At 33.8% G+C, this 22,073-nt stretch overlaps 1 pseudogene; it reads left to right on the top strand.

Moving 5' to 3' along the window:
• The first annotated feature begins 295 nt into the window (after nt 1–295).
• On the top strand, nt 296–1,182 carry LOC113625576 (40S ribosomal protein S6 pseudogene; annotated as a pseudogene).
• The last annotated feature ends 20,891 nt before the right edge of the window (nt 1,183–22,073 follow it).

Genomic DNA, 22,073 nt, shown 5'->3' with positions numbered 1-22,073 from the left:
TCATAGAACTGTATATATATATATATATATATATATATATATATATATAAAGCAGAAGCCCTGAATAGACATTTTTCCAAAGAAGACATACAGATGGCCAACAGGCACATGAAAACATGCTTAATACCATTAATCATCAGAGAAATGTAAACCACAGTGAAATGTCACCTCACACCTATCAGAATGGCTATCATCAAAAATCTACAAATAAATGTTGGCTAGGATGTAGAGAAAAGGGAACTCTTGTACATTGTTGGTGGGAATGTAAATTGGTGCAGCCGCTATGGAAAACAGTATGGAGGTTCCTCAAACTGAAAATAGTACTACCACTCTTCTTCACGGTGATTTGGAGGCCATTAGCTGCTTCAGGACAAAGGTGAATATCTCTTTCCAAGCCACTGGTTGTCAGAAACTCATTGAAGTGGACAATGAATGAAAACATCGTACCTTTTATGAGAAAGGTATGGCCACAGAAGTGGCTACTGATGTTCTGGTTGAAGAATGGAAGTGTTATGTGGTTTGAATCAGTGGTGGGAATGACAAACAAGGTTTCACCAGGAAGCAGGTGTCTTGATCCACGATCAAGTCCGCCTGCTACTGAGTAATGGGCATTCCTGTTACAGACCAAGGAGGACTGAAGAAAGAAAGTGCAAATGTGTACAGGGTTGCATTGTGGATGCCAATCTGAGTGTTCAACTGGGTCACCATAAAAAAAGGGGAGAAGGATATTCCTGTGCCTCGTTATCTGGGGCCCAAAAGAGCTAGCAGAATCTGCAAGCTTTTCAATCTCTCTAAAGAAGACGATGTCTGCCAGTATCTTGTGAGAAAGCTCATAAACAAACAAGGTAAGAAACCTAGGACAAAAGTACCCAGGATTCAGCATCTTGTTACTCCACGTGTTCTGCAACAAAAACATTGGCATATTGCTCTGAAGGAACAGCAACTAAGAAAAATAAGGAAAAGGCTACAGAATATACTAAACTTTTGGCCAGGGGAATGAAGGAGGCCAAAGAAAAATGCCAGGAACAGACTGCCAAGAGTCAAGGCTGTCCTCTCTGAGAGCTTCTACTTCTAAGTCTGAGTCTAGTCAAAAATGAGATGTTCTAAAGTAACAAATAATAAGATCAGACATCAAAAAAACAATAAATAAATAAATAAAATAAAAATAGCACTACCATATGATCTAGCAATTCTACTCCTGGGTATATAACTGGAAAAAAAATGAAAACACTGTTTTGAAAATATATATGCACCCCAATGTTCACAGCATTATTTACAAAGGCCAAGATATGGAAGCATCCAAATGTCCATCAACAGATGAGTGGATAAAGAAGATGTGGTGTGTGTGTGTGTGTGTGTGTATGTGTGTATGTCTATATCTATATCTATATATAATGCAATATTACTCAGCCATAAAAAAGAATGAGATTCTCTCATTTGCAAAAGCTTGGATGGACCTAGAGAGTATTACGCTTAGTGAAATATCAGATAAAGACCAATTCTCTACTTTATCACTTATATATGAAATCTAAAAAGTGAAACAAATGAATGTATGTAACAAAACAGAAACAGACACAGAGAATAAACTAGTGGTTATCACTGGAGAGGGACAAGGTAAGGGTATGGGATCAAGAGGTACAAACTACTATGTACAAAATAGATAAGCAAGTAGGATATATTGTACAGCATAGGTAAATATAGCCAGTTTTGTAATAACTCTAAATGAAGTATAGCCAGTTTTGTAATAACTCTAAATGAAGTATAATCTATAAAAATATCACATCAGTCTATTGTATACCAGAAACTAATATAATATTGTAAATCAGCTATTCTTTAATAAAAAATAAACAATTCTTTTAAAAAAAAAAGATATTGTTGGATCACTGATCACTCTAGCTACAGATTTGTAGGTATATCCATGATTTAACAAAAGAAAAGAAAAACAAGTTGAAGATTATATTTAGATTTTTTTTCTTTAGAAAATAAAGCTATAAAAGACAGCTTTATTAGGATATAGTCATTCATGTAAGTATATAAACAAGGGAAATTGAAACCACAATTTTTCTTATTCTAGTTAGTCTAAGGAGAATGTATTAAGAAAGTGTGAGGGTAATATTAGAAAATTATGAAAAAATACTATTTTAACTCATTTTGGAAGTGTCATTATTTCTAATTTTCAACCAAGTGTTTTAATGTGTATTTTAATCTCATGTTTCTTATTTGAATATATTTAATAACTAAAGTTTCCATTAATTTAACTAGACATTTAAGCACAGAAAATGTACAATAATAGCTCAGGTACCAGATCTTTAGAAACTCAGTTTAGGGAAGGAAATAAATTGTACAAATATTGAAAAATATATATAACAATTTAATACACACATTATATATTACTTTAGAGAAGGAAGAGAAAATGTCTAACTGTCCAGAGAGAACAGGCAATGGTTTACCAAGCAGATGATGTTTGATCAGAATCCCAAAGGATTGGTTGGAGTTCAGTCATTAACAGGGCTACTGGGATACATTAGGGTGAGTTTAAACTACTCATGGAAGTTTGAGTAATATTAGTTTGAAAATGTAGTCAAGGTTTCAAATATCAAGGGTTTTGTATAACTTACTAATGATAATGAAAATAGTTACCATTTCTTAAGCAGTTACATGCCAGTCACTGATCTAAGTAGCTTGTGTCAAATGTTTTTTAATTTTTTATTTTGAATGGCATTAAAACTTTGGTAAATTAACTGTCATTTTACAGATGATGAAAGAGAAGCTAGATATCTTAGTTATGGATTTTACTTTCTGGCAATGTGACCAAAAGCATTGAGGAAATCAGAATTAAGAAATAGTGACATGGTCATTGTTTTAGAATGCTAAGGTAAGACTACTATAGACATCCAAGGAAGAAATATTAAAAACACAAATTAATGCAGTAGCATTAGAAAATGGAGATAGCATACATGATTTATGTGATATTTGGGATCCTTAGCTGACAGAATATGGTAATCTGCTGGATCTTTAAAATCAGGAAAAAAAATACAGTCACATTTGACCATGTGTTTAGGTGCCTGAATAAATAAAACTGCTATTAACTAAAATTGTGAAAACAGTGAAAAGAAAGTGTCTCATTCTTACCTTGAGGAAATCATAAATTCAGACTTTTTTCAATTTTTATTTTTATTTGGCCACACCGCGCAGCATGTGGGATCTTAGTTTCCCCACCAGGGATCGAATCCACAACATCTGCATTGGAAGCACAGAGTCTTTAACCACTGGACCATCAGGGAACCCCCATAAATTCAGATTTAAACTTAAAGATATTGAGTTTTCTGGATATTCAATTGAAGAATATTTAGAAAAAATTGGAAATATATGTTTTGGCTCCATACGGAGATGTGGCAGGTCTTGAAGACCATCATCTTGTAGACAGAAATTGAGATCATGCATATGGATATTATTTCCTTGATTAACAATGAATTCTAATTGAGTCAGTCATACTGTACTGATGTGATATTTCCCAATTATCGAACAATTCTAAATAATAGAATCAGAACAGGAAGTATAGTCTTTGAGAGGCTGGTTTGTCCTCTTTTCTTAGCTTAAATGCAAGTTGATTATCTGCCTTTATTTCTGTTTTTTTTTTTCTGAGTGATATAATGCCATAGAGATATCTTCATAAAAAATAGCTTAAGAACACAGAAATATATCCACATAAATATGCCCATTTAATTTTTGACAAAGGAGCAAAAGCAATTCAATTGAGGAAGGTTAGCTTTTTCAACAAATGATGCTGGATAAATAGGGCATTCCTAGACAAACAGATGAAACTTAACTAAACCTTACCCTATATTCGGAATTTAACTCAAATGGATCATGAATTTAGATGTACAACACAAAACTATAAAACTTATAGGAAAAAAATGGAAAATATTTGGGAACTGGGACTAGGAAAAGAATTCTTAGACTTGACACCAAAAATACAATACATTAAAAAAATGGATAAATTTGACCTTATCAAATTAAAAAATTTGCTCTGTGAAAGATTGTGTGAAGAGGATGAAAAGGCAAATTATAGACTGGAAGAAAACATTTGCCAAAAAAAATAGCAAAACAAAAAGAACCCCGAAACCTCAACAGCAATATAATTAGAAAACGGTTAAAGTGCATAAACAGAAATTTTACTACAGAGGATAAAAAGATGACAAATAAACAAATGAGAAAAAGTCAACATCTAGAAATGCAAATTAAAAATACCATGAGATATCACTACACACCTACCAGAATGGCTAAATATAAAATTAATGATCCCACCAAATGCTGGTGAGGATGCAGAGAAACTGGATCACTGACACATTGTTGGTGGAAATGTAGAAGTGTAGAGCCACTTAGCAAAATAGTTTGGCAAATTATTTTAAAAAATAAAATGGACTTACAGTATGTCCCAGCAATTGCATTCTTGAGAAAATATCCTAGAGAAATTAAAAGTTATTTTCATTTTAAAATTTGATAATGAATATTCATAAATGTTTTATTAGTAATAGCCAGAAACTGGAAACTACACAAATGTCCTTCAATGTTGAACTGTTAAGCAATCTGTGGTACATCCATATCATGGGATACTAATCAGCAATACAAGGTAACAAACTATTAATACACACAAATTGTGTGAATCTCAAATCATGCTGAATGGGGAAAAAAAAACTTATCTAAAACAATACATACTGCATGATTGCACTTATATAACATTCGTGAGTATATATGTAATATATGTGAATATATATAACATCATTATAAAGATGAAAAAGAGATTAATGGTCATTAGGGGTTTGAGATGGTGAAGGGTAGGATATGGTGCTACAAGGGTAACATGTTGGAGTCTTGAGATCAAGGGACAATAGTAATTTGATTTTGGTGGTGAAGTCTCTATCAAGTGAAGTCCCAATTGTGATAAGATTGCATAGAGCTACACACACTCAAAACTATGTGCAAAGTTATATGTACAAACGTGTGCAGGTATAACTGATGAAATCTGCATAATGTCTATGGTTTGCATCAATGTCTATTCCCTGGTTTAGACATTGTTCTATAGTTATGCAAGATGTTAACACTGGGTTAAGCTGGAGGAAGCATCCATGAAATAACATTCTGTGAAATCTAAATTATGTAAAACTAAAGGTTTTAATTTTTTTATCTTCCTGGATCCTTAAACTATTATTGAATTCCTATGTAGTATTGAATGACTCTATTTAAGAAGGACTGTATTTGTTTTGCCAGTTTCCTGTAAATTTCCACAATATGGATGTTCAGCTTTTAATATCTATATGTATTAATATTGTCATGAATGCCAACACAAGGTGCATGGAGAGAGACAAAGTAAATACTATTTATGTATAGCAAATAACAAGTGTGTCTTTGCCTTTGCCCCAGTATTTCACCCTGGGGTAAAACAAGGAGAACCAGGAGATGTAATTTTATATATAATGTAGTCTAATGAAAAGGAGAAATCCAAAAAAAGTAAATGTGGATATTTATATAGGAAAGAGTCTCCCTTCCCACTCCGAGTCTCCTCAGAAATATAATGGGAAAGATCTTATGTTCTTACCCTAGTCTTTTGGAAAGTAAAATTTTTCAGGGGAAAGATGATACTAGTATCTGCAGATTTTTTATCTGGGGGTATACCCACAGAAGGGGTGATTTATTTACTCTTGAAATGTAAACATAAAACTCCAGGGATATTTATCTCACTGGCTAATTAGTCATAATTTAAATTTTAGGCTTTTATTTTAGTAAATAAAATTTAGTTTTAGTAAAATTAACTCAGAAAGCCCTAACTGTGAAGAAACGTAATATTTTCTTCTCCAGCCTCACAGAAGATAAACTTTCCTGTTCTTCTATCTTTTCTAGAAATAATTTGTTATACTTCTTTAATATCATGTTAAATTCAATGTCCATATGTCACCATTTTCAGTGAACTTGATAAGTTACTAAAATTATTTATAGACAGTATTTTGTCCCACAGGTAGATCATTACAAGGGGTATGAGAACATCAAGATTTTACTTTTGTTCCCCTAAGGAACTGAAAGAGAATTAGAAATATTATGTGGGCCACTTTTCCAACTGTGCAGTTGATTAGCTTTGAAAATAAGTGACCTAAGCAAATTTATCTCCTCTCTTTTGAAAGTGCTTTTCTGAATTGTATAAGTATGTGTTTTCTCTCCTTATGCTCCCTCTATACAAATTTGTGACTTATTCTCAATTAGTATTATATTTCACACCTATTTTAATATTTCCCATTAAGCTTTATTGTCTTTATTCTTAATGAACATTAAGATAAAAATATATCCATATATGTATTTAAACTTGCTCATAAATACTTGTTTAACATATTAGGAATATTAAGAATATCAGCCATTAGTTTACATTTCAATTTCAAAAACACTTAAGAAATTTGAGTCCCATAGTAGACCTCAGTAAATGTTAGAAAAGTCTTACTGAGTGTGTCATTGGCTTACCAAAGTTCACTGGAGCATTTTCTTCTGTAATACATGCAGAATTAAATGTAATTAATGGTAACTCTCTTGGGTTTTGGTTAGAAAAGTTTTCTGATGACCCTATAAACTTAATCTATAGCATGTTTATTTTATTTTGCAGTATCTACCTTAACTTCAAAAGGAAAAACAATTGATAGGTGACTGTAGCCTTAATTGTGAGGAGTTCTTAATGGCAGGGATTTTCTTTTAAGGTGGAAGAGGTAGATATTTAAGCAGAAATGCTATTCAGAACCCCTTGAAGAGTAACTGAAATGACCAACAATAATGTTTCAGGCAGCTGTTGTATACATTGACAATCACCCTCTACAAATTCAAGGCCTAAAATTTTTGAGTATGTGTATAAAATAATAAACCTTTTTTCCCCATGAGATTTTACAATATTGATCCAGTGTCACTGACTATACACCTAGCACCCAAAATTTGTTTGTGTGAAGTAGGTTTAGGAGCAATCATAGAAAGTTTGTTAAATGATTTATACAGCCTGAAATTTGTATGTATTAATATGTTATTGAATATGCATAAATATCATTTTACAACTGATAAACACAACTATTGATAAAACCCAAGAAAGACAACATAAAGACAAACTATCTGTGTAAATGCCTCTTAAATAGAATCTCCAGAAAGGAAAAAAAAATCCATGAAGAAAATAAATGCATATTTTTTGTACTTTCCTATATTATCATTCATAGTACAAAAGAAGGAAAATCTGTACTGGTGCCATATTAATCTGAGCATCAATAATAGTAAAAATGTAGAAAAACAACTGCAATAAACACTGTAAATGAATAGAAAAGCTTCAAGTAATTGATTATGAGTGATTTTTTTCTTTATACAGTTAACAACTTTCTTATGATGATCAGATATTACTTTAAAAAATATGAAAGTGTTCTAAGCATACATAAATATAGGGAGAATAGCATCATGGATTTCTTTGAACCCATCATGAAACTTCAACACTACCTCTTTTAGAATCGTGGGCTTCCCTGGTGGCACAGTGGTTGAGAGTCCACCTGCCGATGCAGGGAACACGGGTTCGTGCCCCGGTCCGGGAAGATTCCACATGCCGTGGAGTGGCTAGGTGCGTGAGCCATGGCTGCTGAGCCTGCGTGTCTGGAGCCTGTGCTCCACAACGGGAGAGGCCACAGCAGTGAGAGGCCCATGTACCACAAAAAATAAATAAATAAATACTTCTGCCTAAAATGTACTACTTAAAAGGAATTTCATTCTGTATTTTAGGTAAGCTTTTTACTCAAATCATCTTTTTTTTTTTTTTAGATTTGTCAAGTTGTAATCATACAATGATGCATCTAAGAACAAGCTCAAAGAATATTTTTGCCCAGTAAGTACATTTTCCATAGCAGAGTAAGTACATATTTATGATAGTTTGAAGTAGACATGCAAGGTTTCAGACTATTTTTAGAGTTGACTACATTTAAAATTAAATTGTTATAATATTAGTTTTGAAAAGTATAAATAATTTTTCATATATTCACTTATATTTTTAAAATATATTCAAAGACATTTTTAATTTTTAGAAGACATGTGTCAGTAAGAATAACCAGAGTTTAGTTTCCTTTTATTTTATAAACTAGATTTTCAACAAAAATTTTATCACCATATTTCATAGGTTCAGTACACTGCACACAGAACACAATATAAATTTCAGTACCTTGTTTTTAGAGGACCACATTATCCTGCATGAATATAAAAGGTGGTTAAGTTCAGCAGAAACTTACATTGGTACATTAACATAATCCATTTGTAAATTTCAGGGTGCTCTTCTGCAGTATTTCTGCCTATAGACCACTACCTGACATTTCTGTACACAACTATAAAACTATACAAACAATTTAATGCTGTCTAAAACTGCACCTCAGACTTTAATATACAAGTATTAGAAGTATTAGAAGTATTAAAGTATTAAAGTATTAGAAGCTAGAGAAAGTAAAGACTTCTAGGTCATCTTATCTCTCTCTGTTCCAATATGAGATTGTTCCAGGAAATATATGCTTAAATATTCTGTCTAAGAAAGCTTTTAAATGATTCCAGTAAAAGAGCTTCTGCTACTTCCCATGGGATCCCACTCTGCAATCTAACATACTTCAATAGAAGCCTATTTCACTTTCTCACTTAGGTTTTTATCTCTCTCCTTTTGCTACACTTTGTTGAGTCTGGTGTTGGAATGCTGCTTTGTCATGTTGTCCTTCAGATATCATGAACTTCTCTGCTGCCACACACTTTTTAACTGCATGGGAAGGAAAAACATTAGGGTAATAAAGAAAGCTTACTGTATCATAATGTATATAATAATACAGTAGAAAAAAATGTTAAAATGTAATTGCAGTTGAACTTCAGTAGAGAAGTTGAGTGCTTTAGTGACATACTTCTAATATGCATTTCCTAATCTAATGTAACATGCTTGATTTAGGGAAGTGACATGAAAACCATGTTGAGCCAGTCTAATTTCTTAAAACAGAGTGGTAGTTTATCCAAAACCAGTTGAAACAAATATTCTACTGATTTCATAATTCAGCATTTTTAAACCTTTGAAAAATGACAACATTGGTAGAAATAAACAGGCAATGAAGGGGGGCTCAGTGAACAAGAATCCTTTTGCTGAGAAAAATCTGGACTAGTCCCCACTGTAGAGTAGAAGCACAATGGTGAATGTTTTGTACATGCACACAAACATCCCAAATACTAAATTATTATTTTAGTGAAGCCTAAAGTGACCCTTTGCATTAGTAAATATTTTGTCCTAAAGAGAACCCATTTTAATCTAGTCTGGCTTAGCCAACATATATACAAGAAGCTAATCAGGAGAAAAACATACTTCTATTATTTTTAAATACTGTGAACATAATCACATTAGATATATTTCCATTAGAATTTAGACTAAGTGGAGTTTTTTTTGTTTTTTGATTTTTAAGATTATCAACCCATTGCAAACATTTAAATGTTCTGATCTTAGAAGACTTCAGTGAAAAAGTAATTTACTCCCCACCCCTGTTTTAATGAAAATGTTTAATATCAACATTTCAAAGACTTTTGTTTTTCAGGTATTCATTTCTATCTAATAAAAGTCTGGTGGAGAGGGAGAGAGAGAGAGGGAGGGATGGAGGGAGAGAGAGAAGGAGAGACATATCACAGAACATTTCATTGAACCACATTTTTTAAAGAAAAAAAAATAACAGTCACTTTTCATAATGTCATTGATGATATTGTGTGTTTTTAAAAATACATTAAAATTAGAATTTTAATTGTTTTATCTCTTATTCTATCTAAATTCAAATATATTTTGTCCAGAAAGTATTGAATTGGAAACTGGAATGACCAGGTTTAAGTTATAATTCTGCTGGTAAATAGCAAGGTAACAAAGTTCAATATGTTTGTTGCCCTGTGATTTTATATTCAATACAAGATATTTAAGTTGAATATCCATTAAATTTTCTGTAATTTGAATTGTCTGTTTAAAAATGTATTTGTTGTTATTGTTTTTAAATATATACAATTTTGGTGGGCGTTTTAGTAACTGAATTTTTGTTTTAGAGGTGTTTGAGATATTTAGTTTTTTACCATTCTCTAGGAAGAGTTTTTGTTTCTAACATAATTTCTGTTAATAACTGTTGACTTCCTGTTCACTAATCTGTAACCTATCTCTCAATCAATCATTTGTATTTATATAACACTTCTTATTCACAATTTAAAATGCTTTACAAATCAGAGCAAATTAAGAAACTCCAATAAAAGTTTTTAATTTGGATTTTTTTAAATAGTAATTTTGGTCATATAGTCATAATTTTAGAATTCTCAAGCAGCACACTGAGTGAATGTGAATGCAGTCATTTTTAAAAAAATTTTTATTATAGTTGCTTTACAATTTTGTGTTAATTTCTGATGTTCAGCAAAGTGAATCAGTTATACATATACATGTATCCACTCTTTTTTAGATTTTTTTCCCATATAGGCCATTACAGAGTATTGAGTAGAGTTCCCTGTGCTATACAGTAGGTCCTTATTAGTTATCTATTTTATATATAGTAGTGTGTATATGTCAATCCTAATCTCCCAATTTTTCCCTCTCCCCCTCCTTTCTCCCCTGGTAACCATAAGTTTATTTTTTACATCTGTGACTCTATTTCTGTTTTGGAAATAAGTTTATTTGGACCATTTTTTTTAAGATTCCACATATAAGCAATATCATATGATATATGTCTTTCTCTGTCTGACTTACTTCACTCAGTATGACAATCTCCAGGTCTATCCCTGTTGCTGCAAATGACATAATTTCGTTCTTTTTTATGGCTCAGTAATGTTCCATTGTATAATGTACCACTTCTTTATCCATTCCTCTGTCAATGGACATTTAGGTTGCTTCCATGTCCTCTCTACAATAAATAGTGTTACAATGAACATTGCAGTGGATGTATCTTTTATAATTATGGTTTTCTCCAGATATATGCCAGGAGTGGAATTGCTGGGTCATATCATAGCTTTATTTTTAGTTTTTTTAGGAACCTCCATACTATTCTCCATAGTGGCTATACCAATTTACATTCCCACCAACAGTGTAGGGTGGTTCCCTTTTCTCCACACTCTCTCCAGCATTTATTGTTTGTAGGTTGTTTGATGATGGCCATTGTGACCAGTGTGAATTGATACCTCATTGTACTTTTGATTTTTATTTCTCTGATAGTTGGTGATATTGAGCATCTTTTCATGTGCCTCTTGCCCATCTATATGTCTACTTTGGAGAAATGTCTATTTAGATCTTCTGCCCATTTTTTTATTGTGTTGTTTGTTTTTTGATATTAAGTTGCTTGAGCTGTTTGTATATTTTGTAGATTAATCCCTTGCCAGTTGATTTGTTTGCAAATATTTTCTCCCATTATGTGGGTTGTGTTTTAATTTTGTTTATGGTTTCTTTGTTTTTCAAAAGCTTTTAAGTTTAATTAGGTCCCATTTGTTTATTTCTGTTTTTATTTTCATAACTCTAGGAGGTGGACCAAAAATGGTATTGTTGCAATTTATGTCAGAGAGTGTTCTGCCTATGCTTTCCTCTAAGAGTTTTATAGTGTCTAGCCTTACATTTAGATCTTTAGTCCATTTTGACTTTATTTTTGTGTATGGTGTTAGGGAGTGTTCTAATTTTATTCTCTTACATGTAGCTGTCTAGTCTTCCCAGCACCACTTATTGAAGAGACTGCCTTTTCTCCATTGTATATTCTTGCCTCCTTTGTCATAGATTAGGTGGCCATAGGTGCATGGGTTTATCTCTGGACTTTCTATACTCTTCCTTTTATCTATATTTCTGTTTTTGTGCCAGTACCATGCTGTTTTGATTACTGTAGCTTTGTAGTAAAGTCTGAAGTCAGGGAGCCTGATTCCTCTAGTTCCTTTTTTCTTTCTCAGGATTGCATTTTCTCTTCAGGGATTCTGTGTTTCCATAAAAATTTAAAAAAAAATGTTCTAATTCTATGAAAAGTACTATTTGTAATTTGATAGGGATTGTATTGAATCTGTATATTGCTTTGGGTAATATAGTCATTTTGGCAATATTGATTCTACAATCCAAGAAAATGTATATCTCTCTGTGTCATATCTGATTTATTTCATGAGTATCTTATATTTTTCTGAGTATAGGTCTTTTGTCTCCTTAGGTAGGTTTATTCCTAGGTATTTTATTCTTTTTGTTTCAATGGTAAATAGGATTGTTTCCTTAATTTCTCTTTTTGATCTTTCATTGTTAATGTATAGAAATGCAAGATATTTCTGTGTATTAATTTTGTATCCTGCATCTTTAAAAAATTCATTGATGAACTCTAGTAGTTTTCTGGTAACATCTTCAGAATTTTTGAAGTATAGTAACTTTTGATGTAAAGATGACGGTTTGTCATCTGCAAACAGTGACTGTTTTACTTCTTCTTTTTCTATTTGGATTCCTTTTATTTCTTTTTCTTCTCTTATTGCTGTGGCTAAAACTTCCAAAACTATGTTGAACAATAGTGGCAAGAGTGGACATCCTTGTCTTGTTCCTGATCTTAGAGGAAATGCTTTCAGTTTTTCACCATTGATAATGATGTTTGCTGTGGCTTTGTCATATATGGCCTTTATTATATTGAAGTAGGTTCCCTCTGTGCCCACTTTCTGGATAGTTTTTATCATAAATCGATGTTGAATTTTGTCAAAAGCCTTTTCTGCATCTATTGAGATGATCACATGTTTTTTATTCTTTGGTTTGTTAATGTGGAGTATCATACTGATTGATTTGTGAATATTGAAGAATCCTTGCATTTCTAATAATTTGCCCATTTCTTCTAGCTTATCTATTTTATTGGCATATATTTGCTTGTAGTAGTCTCTTATGATCCTTTGTATTTCTGTGGTGTCCATTGTAACTTCTCATTTTTCATTTTTAATTTTATTGATTTGAGCCCTCTCCCTTTTTTACTCAATGAGTCTGGCTGAAATATATATATTTTTTTATCTTCTCAAAGAACCAGCTTTAGTTTCATTCATCTTTACTATTGTTTTCTTCATGTCTATTTCTTTTATTTCTGCTCTGATCTTTATGAGTTCCTTCCTTCTACTAACTTTGGGTTTTGTTTGTTCTTCTTTCTCTACTTGTTTTAGGTATATGGTTAGGTTGTTTATTTGATATTTTTCTTGTTCCCTGAGGTGAGATTGTATTGCTATAAAGTTCCTTCTTAGAACTGCTTTTGCTGCATCCCATAGGTTTTGGATCATGGTGTTTTCATTGTCCCTGTGTACTTTTTTTTTTTTTTTTCCTTTAAATAGATCTCTACAGGAGTATAATTGCTTCACAATACTTTGTTACTTTCTGTTGTATACTAAAATGAATCAGCCATATGCATACATATGTCCCCATATCCTCTCCCTCTTGAGCCTCCCTCCCAACCTCCCTATCCCACCTCTGTAGGTTATCGCAAAGCACTGAGGTGATCTCTCTGTGCTATGCTGCTGCTTCCCACTAGCTATTTTACATTCAGTAGTGTATATATGTTGTCGCTCTCACTTCGCGCCAGCTTCCCATTCCCACCACATGTCCTCAAGTCCATTCTCTATGTCTACATCTTTATTCCTGCTCTGACCTAGGTTCATCAGAACGATTTTTTTTTTTTTTTAGATTCCTTATATATGTGTTAGCATACAGTATTTGTTTTTCTCTTTCTGACTTACTTCACTCTGTATGACAGACTCTAGGTCCATCCACCTCACTACAAATAATTCAATTTCATTTCTTTTTGTGGTTGAGTAATATTGCATTGTATATATGTGCCACATCTTCTTTATCCATTCATCTCTCGATGGACATTTAGGTTGGTTCCATATCCTAGCTATTGTAAATACTGCTGCAATGAACATTGTGGCACATCTATTTTTGAGTTATGGTTTTCTCAGGGTATATGCTGGGTCATATGGTAGTGGGATTGCTGGGTCATATGGTAGTTTTATTTTTCATATTTTAAGGAACTTCCTTACTTTTTCCCATAGTGGTTGTATCAATTTACATTCCCACCAACAGTGCAGGAGAATTCCCTTTTCACCACACCCTTTCCAGCATTTATGGTTTCTAGATATTTTGATAATGGCCATTCTGACTGGAATGAGGTGATAACTCATTGTAGTTTTGATTTGCACTTCTCTAATAATTAGTAATATTAAGCATATTTTCCTGTGCCTCTTGGCCATCTGTATGTGTTCCTTGGTGAAATGTTTATTTAGGTCTTCTGCCCATTTTTTAACTTGTTTGCTTTTTTTGATACTGAAGTCCATGAGCTCTTTTTATAATTTGGAGATTAAATCCTTTGTCTGTTGTTTCATTTGCAAATATTTTCTCCCATTCTGAAGGTTGTCTTTTTGTCTTTTTTATGGTTTCCTTTGTTGTGCAAAAGCTTTTAAGTTTAATTAAGTCCCATTTGTTTATTTTTGTTTTTATTTCCATTACTCTAGGAGACAGGTCAAAAAGGATCTTGCTCTGGGTTATGTCAAAGAGTGCTTGTCCTATGTTTTCCTCTAAGAGTTTTATAGTGTCTGGTCTTACATTTATGTCTTCAATCCATTTTGAGTTTATTTTTGTGTATGATGTTAGGTAGAGTTCTAGTTTCATTCTTTTACATGTAGCTGTCCAGTTTTCCCTGCACCACTTATTGAAGAGACTGCCTTTTCTCCATTGTATGTTCTTGCCTCCTTTGTCATAAATTAGGTGACCATATGTGCGTGGGTTTATCTCTGGGCATTCCATCCTATACCATTGGTCTATATTTCTGTTTTTGTGTCAGTACCATACTGTCTTGATTATTGTAGCTTTGTGATATAGTATGAAGTCAGGGAACCTGATTCCTCCAATTCTGTTTTTATTTCTCAAGATTGCTTTTGCTATTCAGGGTCTTTTGTGTTTCCACATGAATAGTAAAAAATTTGTTCTAATTCTGTGAAGAATACCATTGGTTGTTCTATTTGCATTGAATCTGTAGATTGCTTTAGATAGTATAGTCATTTTCACAATATTGATTCTTCTAATCCAAGATCATGGTATATTTCTCCATCTGTTTATGTCATCTTTTTTTTTTTTATTTCCACACACACACACTGTATTTTATTTTTACAAGAGATAAATAAACTGACACCAAGCATTGTAAATGGATGATCACAACAAAATCAACAATGATTGTAATTACCAAACACAAAACACACTCATACTATGTCATAATATTGACATTCAGTCCAGTAATCCTCCACTGTAACAGCCCCTTTACTTTGCAGTGAAAATTGATTTGTATATTTTTTGCCTCTGAGTCCTTGTGGGATTTTTTTTTAATTAAAACAGAAAGTCACAAAAATTATAATCATCCTCATCATTTCTCTCAGTCCCATGTAATTAATTTTTTTTCATCTTGATCTTTTGTTAGCACTTTTAAGAATTCAACAGTTTTCCATTAGAGTTCTGAAAATGCTTATACATTCAGTTCAGCAGTATAGTCAGTTACCAGAAACCTGTACTTGTCAGAGTCTTTTCTGTGAATTCCTTGAAGATGAAACCCTTTTATAGGAACATTTTTGCAAAAGCATCAGAATACACCCAGAACTGTTTGTAAATGACAAAAGACTTAAAAATGACCATGGTTAAAGATTTGATGAAAGTTCATAATAATGCAATTGACAAGGAAATTTAGTTATTTCTGAGATATACATTTTAAAGTAATAACTAGAATTATGACTTATAACATTATACCAGAACATATAAGATTTTTAGAAATTTCATGTGTCTGAAACATTTATATTAACATATTTCCATACATATAACCCAAATAAAGTTTAGTATTAGTTGCTTTGTTTGTTTTTTTACACTGCAAATTCTTATTAGTCATCAATTTTACACACATCATTGTATACATGTCAATCCCAATCACCCAATACAGCACACCACCATCCCCACCCCAACACGATTTTCCCTCCTTAGTGTCCATATGTTTGTTCTCTACATCTGTGTCTCAACTTCCATCCTGCAAACCTGTTCATCTGTACCATTACTCTAGGTTCCACATACATGTGTTAATATAAGATATTTGTTTTTCTCTTTCAGACTTACTTCACTCTCTATGAGAGTCTCTAGGTCCATCCACGTCTCAACAAATGACTCAATTTCATTCCTTTTTAGGGCTGAGTAATATTCCATTGTATATATGTACCACATCTTCTTTATCCATGTGTCTGTTGATGGGTATTTAGATTGCTTCCATGACATGGCTATTGTAAATAGTGCTGCAATGAACATTGGAGTGCATGTATCTTTTTTGTGGTTTTCTCTGGGTATATGCCCAGTAGTGGGATTGCTGGATCATACGGTAATTCTATTTTTAGTTTCTAAGGAACCTCCATAGTGTTCTCCACAGTGGCTGTATCAATTTACATTCCCACCAACAGTGCAAGAGGGTTCCCTTTTCTCCACACCCTCTCCAGCATTTGTTGTTTGGAGATTTTCTGATGATGCCCATTTTAACTGGTGTGAAGTGATACCTCATAGTAGTTTTGATTTGCATTTCTCTAATAGTTAGTGATGTTGAACAGTTTTTCATGTGCTTCTTGGCCATCTGTATGTCTTCTTTGGAGAAATGTCTATTTAGGTCTTCTGCCCATTTTTGGATTGAGTTGTTTCTTTCTTTACTATTGAGCTGCATGAGCTGTTTATATATTTTGGAGATTAATCCTTTGTCTGTTGATTCATTTGCAAATATTTTCTCCCATTCTGAGGGTTGTCTTTTAGTCTTGTTTATGGTTTCCTTTGCTGTGCAAAAGCTTTGAAGATTCATTAGGTCTCATTTGTTTATTTTTGTTTTTATTTCCATTACTCTAGGAGGTGGATCAAAAAAGATCTTGCTGTGATTTATGTCAAAAAGTGATCTTCCTATGTTTTCCTCTAAGAGTTTTATAGTGTCCGGTCTTACATTTAGGTCTTGAATCCATTTTAAGTTTATTTTTGTGTATGGTGTTAGGGACTGTTCTAATTTCATTCTTTTACATGTAGCTGTCCAGTTTTCCCAGCACTACTTATTGAAGAGACTGTCTATTCTCCATTGTATATCTTTGCCTCCTTTGTCATAGATTATTTGACCATAGGTGTGTGGGTGTATCTCTGGGCTTTCTATCTTGTTCCATTGATCTATGTTTCTGCTTTTGTTCCAGTACCATATTGTCCTGATTACTGTAACTTTGTAGTATAGTCTGAAGTCAGGTTGTCTGATTCTACCAGCTCCGTTTTTTTTCCCTCAAGACTGCTTTGGCTATTCAGGATCTTTTGTGTCTCAATACAACTGTTAAGAGTTTTTGTTCTACTTCTGTAAAAAATGCCATTAGTGGGGCTTCCCTGGTGGTGCAGTGGTTGAGAGTTCACCTGCCGATGCAGGGGACATGGGTTCATGGCCCGGTCCAGGAATATCCCACATGCCATGGAGTGGCTAGGCCCATGAGCCATGGTCACTAAGTCTCCATGTCCAGAGCCTGTGCTCTGCAATGGAAGAGGCCACAACAGTGAGAGGCCCACATACCGAAAAAAAAAAATGCCATTGGTAATTTGATAGGGATTGCATTGAATCTGTAGATTGTTTCAGTATTATAGTCATTTTCACAATATTGATTCTTCCAATCCAAGAACATGGTATATCTCTCCATCTGTTTGTATCATCTTTAATTTCTTTCATCAGTGTCTTACAGTTTTTGGCATACAGGCCTTTTGTCTTCCTAGGTAGGTTTATTCCTAGATATTTTATTCTTTTTGTTGCAGTGGTAAATGGGAGTGTTTCCTTAATTTCTCTTTCAGGTTTTTCATCATTAGTGTATAAGAATGCAAGAGATTTCTGTCCATTAATTTAGTATCCTACAACTTTACCAAATTCATTGATTAACTCTAGTAGTTTTCTGGTGGCATTTTTAAGATTCTCTATGTATAGTATCACATCATCTGCAAACAGTGACATTTTAAATTCTTCTTTTCCAATTTGTAATCCTTGTATTTCTTTTTCTTCTCTGATTGTCATGGCTAAGACTTCCAAAACTATGTTGAATAATAGTGGTGAGAGTGGACATTCTTATCTCATTCCTGATCTTAGAGGAAATGCTTTCAGTTCTTCACCATTGAGAATGATGTTTGCTGTGGGTTTGCCATATATGGCCTTTATTATGTTGAGGTAGGTTCCCTCTATGCCCACTTTCTGGAGAGTTTTTATCATAAATGGTTGTTGAATTTTGTCAAAGCTTTTTTCTGTATCTATTGAGATGACCATATGGTTTTTATCTTCAATTTGTTAATATGCTGTATCACATTGATTGATTTGCATATACTGAAGAATCTTTGTATCCCTGGGATAAATCCCAATTGATCGTGGTGTATGATCCTTTTAATGTGTTGTTGGATTCTGTTTGCTAGTGTTTTGTTGAGGATTTTTGCATCTATATTCATCAGTGATATTTGTCTGTAATTTTCTTTTTTTGTAGTATCTTTGTCTGGTTTTGGTATCAGGGTAATGGTGGCTTCATAGAATGAATTTGGGAGTGTTCCTTCCTCTGCAATTTTTTGGAAGAGTTTGAGAAGGATGGGTGATAGCTCTTCTCTAAATGTTTGATAGAATTCATTTGTGAAGCCATCTGATCCTGGACTTTTGTTTGTTGGAAGATTTTTTAATCACAGTTTCAATTTCATTACTTGTGATTGGTCTGTTCATATTTTCTATTTCTTCCTGGTTCAGTCTTGGAAGATTACACCTTTCTAAGAATTTGTCCATTTCTTCCAGGTTGTCCATTTTATTGGCATAGAGTTGCTTGTAGTAGTCCTTTAGGATGCTTTATATTTCTGCAGTGTCTGTTGTAACTTCCCCTTTTTCATTTCTAATTTTATTGATTTGAGTCCTCTCCCTCTTTTTCTTGATGAGTCTGGCTAATGATTATCAATTTTGTTTATCATCTCAAGGAACCCACATTTAGTTTTATTCATCTATCCCATTGTTTTCTTTGTTTCTATTTCACTTATTTCTGTTCTGAACTTTATGATTTCTTTCCTTCTGCTCACTTTGGGTTTTGTTTGTTCTTCTTTCTCTAGTTCATTTAGGTGTAAGGTTAGATTGTTTACTTGAGATTTTTCTTGTTTCTTGAGGTAGGCTTGTATAGCTATAAACTTCCCTCTTAGAACTGCTTTTGCTGCATCCCATAGGTTTTGGATCATTGGGTTTTCATTGTCATTTGTCTCTAGGTATTTTTTGATTTTCTCTTTGATTTCTTCAGTGATCTCTTGGTTATTTAGTAATGTATTGTTTAACCTCCATATGTGTTTTGTTTTTAATGTTTTTTTTCCCCTGTAATTCATTTCTAATTTCATAGTGTTGTGGTCAGAAAAGATGCTTGATATGATTTCAATTTTCTTAAATTTACTGAGGCTTGATTTGTGACCCAAGGTGTGATCTATCCTGGAGAATGTTCCATGCACACTTGAGAAGAAAGTGTAATCTGCTGTTTTTGGATGGAATGTCCTAGAATTATCAATTAAATCTATCTGGTCTATTGTGTTATTTAAAGTTCTGTTTCCTTATTTATTTTCATTTTGCATGATCTATCCATTGGCATAAGTGAGGTGTTAAAATCCCCCACTATTATTGTGTTACTGTTGAGTTCCTCTTTTATAGCTGTTAGTTGCCTTATGTATTGAGGTGCTCCTATGTTGGTTGCATGTATATTTATAATTGTTATATCTTCTTCTTGGATTGATCTCTTGATCATTATGTAATGTCCTTTCTTGTCTTTTGTAACATACTTTATTTTAATGTCTATTTTATCTGTTATGAGTATAGCTACTCCAGCTTTCTTTTGATTTCCATTTGCATGGAATATCTTTCTCCATCCCTTCACTTTCAGTCTGTATGTGTCTGAAATGGGTCTCTTGTAGACAGCATATATGTGGGTCATGTTTTTGTATCCATTCAGCAAGCCTGTGTCTTTTGGTTGGAGCATTTAATCCATTCACGTTTTAGGTAATTATTGATAAGTATGTTTTATTACCATTTTCTTAATTGTTTTGGGTTTGTTTTTGTAGGTCCTTTTCTTCTCTTTTATTTCCCACTTAGAGAATTTTGTTCAGCATTTGTTGTAGAGCTGGTTTGGTGGTGCTGAATTCTCTTAGCTTTTGTTTGTGTGTAAAGTTTTTGATTTCTCCATCGAATCTGAATGAGATCCTTGCTGGGTAGAGTAATCTTGGTTGTAGGTTCTTCCCTTTCATAACTTTAAGTATATCATGCCACTCCCTTCTGGCTTGTAGAGTTTCTGCTCAGAAATCAGCTGTTAACCTTATTGGAGTTCCCTTGTATGTTATTTGTCATTTTTCCCTTGCTGCTTTCAATAATTTTTCTTTGTCATTAATTTTTGCATATTTGATTACTATGTGTCTTGGCGTGTTTCTCTTTGGGTTTATCCTGTATGGGACTCTTTGTGCTTCCTGGACTTGGTTGGCTATTTCCTTTTCCATGTTAGGGAAGTTTTTGACTATAATCTCTTCAACTATTTTCTCTGGTCTTTTCTCTCTTCTCCTTCTGGGACCCCTATAATGCGAAAGTTGTCCCAGTGGTCTCTTAGGCTGTCTTCATTTCTTTTCATTCTTTTTTCTTTAGTCTGTTCTGCAGCAGTGAATTCCACCATTCTGTCTTCCAGGTCACTTATCCATTCTTCTGCCTCAATTATTCTGTTATTGATTCCTTCTAGGGTAGTTTTCATTTCAGTTATTGTATTGTTCATCTCTGTTTGTTTGTTCTTAATTCTTCTAGGTCTTTGTTAAACATTTCTTGTATCTTCTCGATCTTTGCCCCCATTCTTTTTCTGAGGTCCTTGATCATCTTCACTATCATTATTCTGAATTCTTTTTCTGTAAGGTTGCCTATCTCCACTTCATTTAGTTGTTTTTCTGGGGTTTTATCTTGTTCCTTCATCTGGTAAATAGCCCTCTGCCTTTTTATCTTGTCTATCTTTCTGTGAATGTGGTTTTTGTTCCACAGGCTGCAGGACTGTAGTTCTTTTTGCTTCTGCTGTCTGCTCTCTGGTGGATGAGGCTATCTAAGAGGCTTGATGGGAGGGACTGTTCGTGGGTAGAGCTGACTTTTGCTCTGGTGGGCAGAGTTTAGTAACTCTTTAATCCACTTGACTGTTTATGGGTGGGGCTGTGTTCCCTCCCTGTTGGTTGTTTGGCCTGAGGCAACCCAACACTGAGCCTATCTGGGCTCTTTGGTGGGGCTAATGACAGACTCTGAGAGAGCTCACACCCAGGAGTACTTCCCAGAACGTCTGCTGCCAGGGTCCTTGTCCCCATGGTGAAAGAGAGCCACTGCCCCCCTCTGCAGGAGACCCTCCAGCACTAACAGGTAGTTCTGGTTCTGTCTACCCTGGGGTAACTGCTCCTTCCCCTGGGTCCCGATTCACACACTACTTTGTGTGTGTCATCCAAGAGTGGAGTCTCTGTTTCCCCCAGTCCTGTCGAACTCCTGCAATCAATTCTCACTAGGCTTTAAAGTCTGATTCTCTAGGAATTCCTCCTCCTGTTGCTGAACCCCCAGGTTGTGAAGCCTGACGTGGGGCTCAGAACCTTCACTCCAGTGGGTTGACTTCTGTGGTATAAGTGTTTGTAGTCTGTGAGCCGCTCACCCACCAGTTATGGGATTTGATTTTACTGTGATTGTGCCCCTCCTACCATCTCATTGTGACTTCTCCTTTGTCTTTGTATGTGGGGTATCTTTTTTGGTGAGTTCCAGTGTCTTCCTGTCGATGATTGTCTAGCAGCTAGTTGTGATTCTGGTGTTCTTGCAAGAGGGAGTGAGAGCATATCCTTCTACTCTGCCATCTTGTTTCCTCCTCCCCCTGTTTATGTCATCTTTGATTTCTTTCTTCAGTGTTTTAGAGTTCTGAGTACAATTCTTTTGCCTCCTTAGGCATGTTTTTTTCCTAGGTATTTCATTCTTTTTGTTTTG

This window comes from Aethalodelphis obliquidens, unplaced genomic scaffold, assembly GCF_003676395.1.
Source record: "Aethalodelphis obliquidens isolate GAN/ISIS:26980383/991018 unplaced genomic scaffold, ASM367639v1 scaffold1, whole genome shotgun sequence".
Taxonomy (NCBI): domain Eukaryota; kingdom Metazoa; phylum Chordata; class Mammalia; order Artiodactyla; family Delphinidae; genus Aethalodelphis; species Aethalodelphis obliquidens.
Note: the sequence above shows the minus strand (reverse complement) of the source record. Positions and strands in the feature narration are given on the sequence as shown.